Here is a 6,559-nt window from a genome sequence, read left to right on the forward strand (position 1 = left end):
TCTTGCCATCAGGATAAAGCACGCGTGCGGCTATTATTCGGTTGCTCTGAAAGGGTGATGAAGGCCCAAGGCCTATGAGGCCAGGCCACCCCGGGTTATTTGCCCAGAGGCTCTGTGTGGATCCAGGCCCTCCCTTTGTTTGAGATCCAGCACGTGACTCTGGCAGATGACGGACAAGGGCAGACTTGTAACAACATTATTTCAGGAGGATAATAACCAGCCATCATAAATTCCTTTTTTAATAGTTTATTGCAGGTTGTAGGCTATTGACAATGACTTTATTTTACAGCGCGAAGGGAAAGAGTTCCTTGTTGCTGCTAGTCTCTAAAACCACTCTGAGACTTTTTAGTACCCTCAGAGAAAACCTAACCTTTCATGAAATGAATCATAAATAGTTGAGTGAAGACAACCACTGTTAAACAGGGAGAGAGAGGAAGGGAAGAGAAAAAGAAATATCTGTTTGAGATACAAAAGAAATGCTCTAGGAGCCACTCCCATGAAAATAAAAATTTCAACCCAGCTTTCAGGGCCATCCAAGTCGTCCCTTCCTGGGTGATAAACGAAATTGAACAAGGAAATATCTACAAGCCTTGACCGTAACTGTGTCACGAAATCAAAGCGAATGAGGAAGTGCTCCTTCCGAGTTTTGAATGAGGAACTCTGGGGGTGATTTCATTTCTTGTCTGTTGGAGGCACATCACTTGGTTACTCATTACCTGCAGCGAACAAGAGACAAATTACAATTTTCATCAGAAATCTCATATTTTGTTAGGATTTCTACATCTTGGCTTCAGATGCTGCTACAAGAGATCTTTATCATTGTCATTTCCTGTAGTTTCAGACCACACACCAGTGCTACGCCATAAATGGCCATCGTGAAATAGAAAATAATTTTATGGACATTTAGTTAGAGGAGAGAGTTTATAAGCACCTGTGCATCTATTTTAATTTCCTTTAAAAATGGGAAAATATTTTAGTAGAAAAATACATAAGCCCTAAAATACCTTTTTAAAAAGCAATTCTTATAAAACATGCATAGAGTTAAAACCATGCAGTCAGGTACATATGTGACCAATCACATTTTGATATATCTCTCTGCCTAATCATTAACTTTAAATGCCATATAAGAATTTGTACTCCACAGTAAATTATTTCATAGAAATAATTTAAGAGGGCTGCTGACTAATGTGAAACATTTCTAGTTTCCACCAGCAGTTGGCTGCCAAACGTTGTAAAAAAAAAAAAAAAGTCCCAGATATAAGTTGACATAAATTATAGTGAATATAAATCTCTAATGATCAAGTGGAGGTTAGAGATTATTGCATTTAGAAGATAGGGAAAAAACACATTAAAAGCCATGAAGTCGTTCCAAGTTCCATTTTACATGTTAGGAAACTGGATTTTAAAAAATCCCCTCAAAGCCTTTTAAGGTCTTTGTTTAATGCCCTAGACTCAATGTCCTATATTTCAAAATATATTGTAACAGAGTTTATTGAGCATAGAAAATAGAAGGGAAATCATATTTTAATTACCAAAAGAGACTGCCTAAGCTCTATTTTAAAAATGAAAATTAGAAAATTCAGCTGTTAAACTCAAACTTTTAACTTTTTTTAAAGGTTTCTCTCAGGGTATCCTTTTTACAGCAAAAATCAGAATAACTCAGTGTTAATTATCTAAATGATGATTATAAGGGTCCCCCTCTCCTTTCAACTCCTTTCAAATTCTTAGGTTTTCTGCAAAGCTGAAAACCTCTGAGTGGAAATAATGTTCAGATTATAAAAAGCAGCAGCGCATGAGTGAAATCAGGCAGAACTGGCCTGACGGCGAGTCAGGAACCAGAAACGGTGACATGCAGCCACTCACATGGCAGCATAGCCCAGGTAGGAATCCATAATTAGCTGAATTGTTTTGAGTTTAAACAATTTACTATAAAGTGCAGGGGGGAAAATAGTAAGTCTGGTTGAGAAAATTAATTCCCTTCCAAATCTTCATTCTTTTCCTTCAAGATGTGACTCCAAAGACAATTACGTCAAAGAAGGTTAGGGGCCTAATTCTGAACACTGCCTTTTAAGCACATTCTAGAGGCCTATTAGAATCATGTAAACTGTAGACAGCAGTGTTTCCACCACCCCAGTGCTTAACATCTGTACACCAGCTTCTTGGGAGCAGAAACGGAGACATGTGCATTTTAACATATTCCAAGAACACAGTCTCGGGGGAAAACCTACCTTTCACCATATATGGCCATTGTGCAACTCGATCCAAGAACTCGATGCAGATATTTATGTAATATCTCCACCCCCTCTCTCCCCAGGTTGGCAGAGGTTTAAGGAAATACTTTGGGGAGGCCCCTGCAAAGTCTGTCTTCTAAGATATGAATGGTGCTGATGGAAAAAGCTGAATGCTTTTCTGAGCATGAATTGGGCTGTCACCATGTGGGGTATGTCAGAGAATTCTTTTTATCAATCTTTCTAAAAATACCTATAGATATAAATATTTGAAGTTATTCTATGCGCTAAACATTTTATGTGTTCCAGGTTTTTTGTGTGGTTTTTTTTTATAAGTTGTGATCTTCACCCATTCCTTGAGGAATATCTCAGTGTGCACTAGGAGTCGAGTGATGGAAAAGAAGATCAGTGGGACAAAGTGAATGCTGGGTGATATTTTATAAGGGAATTTAAGCAACTTTGGGAAACTGCCCAACATGGCTACATTAAAACCTTGCTGATTATTATGGACAGATACAACTAATAGGTTGAATTGCAATAATGGAATTCCAAAGGAGAGATAGTGTTAAAAATGACACTTAAACATTTTAATAAATATAATTTACATAATTAAGCCAGTGTCAAAGTGGCATGCTCAAGTGTAGCAGCCATTTGAAGACCATACAGCAGGCATGCCAGTGGAGGCAAATAAGAAATGGTGACAATGTCTTGTCACAGAACTCTAATGGTGAGGAGAGGTGGGAAGGCCTGGGCGCCAGTTCTGCTCTGCTCTCACTAGCTTTCTGACTGTGCTGTCTCCTCTCAGAGAGACATGGAGCTGATGATCTGTCCCTTCTTACCTCACCATTATTCTGACGACTCAATAAGAGAACAATATAATATTGTTTTGAGAGCTGTCAAACATTACCGATGCACAAGATACTCTCAATCATCCTGTGACAATCAGGTGCCATTTCCACGTCAGTGCTAAAGTAGGGCTCCCACGGGTAAGACAATAATAAAAAGAATGCACTGCCTCCACTCAGACTTTCTGGAAGGAGCCTTCTGGGCCCCGAGGCCGGCCACCGTCCTGCTCTCAGCATTGCCCACTACTCCTGAGGACACTTGTGTCCAGAGTGCTCACCAGGAGGAGGCAGCACACACATGCTCACAGAGAGGGCATGGCTCTGTGGACCGCCCTCTACCTCCCACACATGTGAGTAATAACTCTCTAGGATCAGAACACACCTTTGGGGAACAGAGAAGTTTCGAGTCGCCAGTGCTGTCTGGCCTAGTCTCGCTTAATGCAACAATAGTGCATGAACTGCTTTTCTACTCAGCTCACCCTTCCTGCAAAATATATTATATTTAAAATATGTTCAGTAATTGTCATATAGGCGTGATTTTAGTCCCAGAGGGGGAAAATGCCTTAAAAATGTTAATTAACATTCTGGACTCCAAGACAGTATTTAAGCCTATTTAGATTTTCTCCAAATTCTTTAAGGCTAATGCAACTTCTGAATGTATCTCATAATCTCTAATTATTTGTGGAAATGGTAGATGTGAGAAGACCAGATTAAATCCACAGATAATCCCCAAATCTCATTTTAGCCAATAGTCCAGCTCCCTTCCCACCAAGCCCAGCCCTGGAAGGACTGCTAAGAAGGGCAAGGCTGACTGGCATTCGAAGCTCCCTGTTCTCCTGCCCACCCTCCCCAGGAGATGATGTTAATAGGGGGGCAGAACTACCAGAAACAAAGCCAGCAGGAAGGAAAGTGCAGAATCAAGGCCTGGGCACTGCCAACCTCGAAAAGCAGACACAGGACTGGAAGGCAGTGGAGTCCCAGCAGAAGGAGTGACCCGTGCCCCGCGGCTCAGGAGTCCTGGGCTACAGTTTTCGGAAGGAGCAGCACAGTCCTACTGTGTGATGCAGCCACACTGGGCTCACTGCTGTCTGCCCAGTCTCCCTGTGTTCATCCAAGGCCAACAAGGCCAGGCCTCTCCCAGCTCACAGGCCCTGGACTGGCCCAAGCACCCTCCTCAGTCAAAGGCAGCCTGCTAACAGGAGGAAGAAAGGGGTTATAAATATCATCAGTGAAACAAGTCAGCTGCAAGCCATTTTACAATGAAGCGAAGACGAGGATTTTTTCTGCAGCTTCAGGCCCCCCGTGGTGGAGCACCCACAGAGATGCGATCTGGTGTTTGGCAGGTTGGTCCCGGCCTCCCCCCCCCCCCCCCCCCCCCCCCCGTTTCGGGGTATTTCCATCTACGCTGGAGCTCTCTGGTTTGGGTTCAGATGGGCCGGGAATGGAACTTGGAATGGGAAAGAAAAGGAGAGGTGGAGATGGAAGGGATTTGCCGCAGCTTCCTGGGCTGGGGCGACGGAAACTGGGCAAGTCTGCACCTGGTCTGGTGGAGGGGCCAGGGCGGGAGAAAGCAGAAAGGAAGGGTGTCCAGCCAGGAAGACGGAGAGAGCTGGCTCCTGAATGGGAAGGTCTGAATCCTGGCGCTCAGGAGAGGCGGGCTGGATTCACTTCTAAGGTACGTCCTTCAGCTCACAGCACCCCCAGGCCTCAGCGTCTGCAAACGGGGTAACACTCCGTCACCAGGTGCTGGGAGGCTGGGTTCGGACCTCAGGAAAGAAGGGACGCAGGGAGCAGCCCCCCACTTTTCTTCCCCTGGCGGCCTTCCCCTCGGAGGCTGCAGCCATCGTCCCCGGGCTCTTGAGGCAGCGGGCCGGCTGCCCGGGGGTGTCGGGCTGAGCTGCCTGGATGCCCGCGGCTCCGGCCCCGCTCCCGGCCCAGGCTGCCCGGCGCCGCCGGTCCCTCTCTCCTGCCCCCGTGCGGCCGTCGGGGAGAAAACAGCGCGGCCGCTCCCAGGCCCCGGCCACCCAGGGCCACCGCCGCTGCCACCGCGACCGCGGGCACCTTGCGCGCGAGCGCGCCAGGCTGGTGCAGGACAGGGAAGGCTCCCCTGGGGGACCGTGGGGATGCCTGCGGGACCGAGACCCCCCGGGACCTTCGAGAAGGTTCAGGCAAGTCTGCACAGCCCCCTCTACGCGCCCACCTAAGGCCGTTCCTCCCGAGCCCCGAAGACACGCTGCGAGGGAGGGGCTCGCGGCTCCGTGGACCGCAACCCGACCACCTGCGAAGGGAGGGCCTGCGGGGCGCAGGCAGGAGATGGGGCCGGGCCGCAGCCTGGGTTTAAGGCGGCGCGCACAGCCACGCAGCCCCGCCTTTGCGGAGCCGCGGGGAGGCGTTCGTTTCCCTCAGGCCCCCGCCCCGCGCCCGCGCCCCGCCCCCGCTCGCCCAGGTGGCCTCCCGCATGACTCGCACCCGCGGCGGCGGCGGGCGCGGGGCCTCCCCCCGGCCAGCCCGGCCCGCTGCGCTGCGGCCGCCAGAAAGGGTGTTTCCAGCCAACACTCCTTGCACAAGGACGAAACAGAATGTGTCTAAAAACGGCGAACTTCCCGGCTGGGCTCCCCTCCCCCACCCAGTGCCCCCCTTAGGAATAAGGCTGGAGTAACAAAGATTAGCTGGAAACCTATTTTCCTCTGTACAGCCCGGATTCCTGCTGGCTCAGTGTCCCCTGTCAGGTGAAATTATTCATGAGCCTCTGAACGGAGCTGGTCAGTCTCACTCCTTCCCCTCCGGGAAATCCCAAGTGGGTTTAAATCACTCCCCGGTTGCTGCAGAGGGTCTGTGTTTTATGGGAGTTCTCCAGTGGGCTTTGAAGTATTTTCTTACCAAACCTATTTCTCAGCTTCAAGCTCCTGAATAAATTACCTGTCCCTTCTCTCAGCTGCCCCCCTCAAGTGTGAGCAATGGAAATGTCCCTGGAAAATAGCTTGGAATGAAAGCTCTGGGACACAGCAGTCAGCTGCCACTCCTGGGACACACATTTGCTGCCTGCTTGACTGAGATTACGAACGTCAGATGGGATAGTCAGGGAAGTGGGCCCTTGGACTTACTCTGTGTACAGATGCATCCCTTGCTTGCAGGGTCACTTAACTAATGCCACCATTTACTTCCTTGAGCCTGGTTGCCTTGTCAGGAAAACCGCCATTAGAATTCTCATTTAGAGAACATTTAAATCCCCTGATGAAAACATCTCAGAGCTTCTCCGTGAGTTGCCACTTGCGAGAGTTCATCAATGTCAGGCAGGTCTGTTGAGATGACTGTGGACTTCTATTTATTTTGTTGTTTGCGTAAGGGCTAGAGAGGGTAAAGGGGAAATGGGCAGCTAAGGCCCTTCCGTGAGCCAGGAGGCATTTTGCATATCTGCCAAGCTACTTTTAAAAAATCGTTGTCATCCAGCCTTCTGTGTGCGCAGGATGGGACATGACTAAGTTG

The 6,559-nt window shown here is 48.2% G+C and overlaps 1 long non-coding RNA gene across 1 annotated transcript; it reads right to left on the bottom strand.

Moving 5' to 3' along the window:
* Window positions 1-240: 240 nt before the first annotated feature.
* On the bottom strand, window positions 241-5,448 carry LOC308554780. Its single transcript, XR_013998442.1, has 4 exons — window positions 5,274-5,448; window positions 4,612-4,787; window positions 4,013-4,265; window positions 241-716 (listed from the first exon to the last, which is right to left on the bottom strand). It is a non-coding gene; the product is annotated as an uncharacterized lncRNA (long non-coding RNA).
* Between the last annotated feature and the right edge of the window lie 1,111 nt (window positions 5,449-6,559).

Source organism: Miniopterus schreibersii (genome assembly GCF_964146895.1).
Source record: "Miniopterus schreibersii genome assembly, chromosome: 3".
Taxonomy (NCBI): Eukaryota; Metazoa; Chordata; class Mammalia; order Chiroptera; family Miniopteridae; genus Miniopterus; species Miniopterus schreibersii.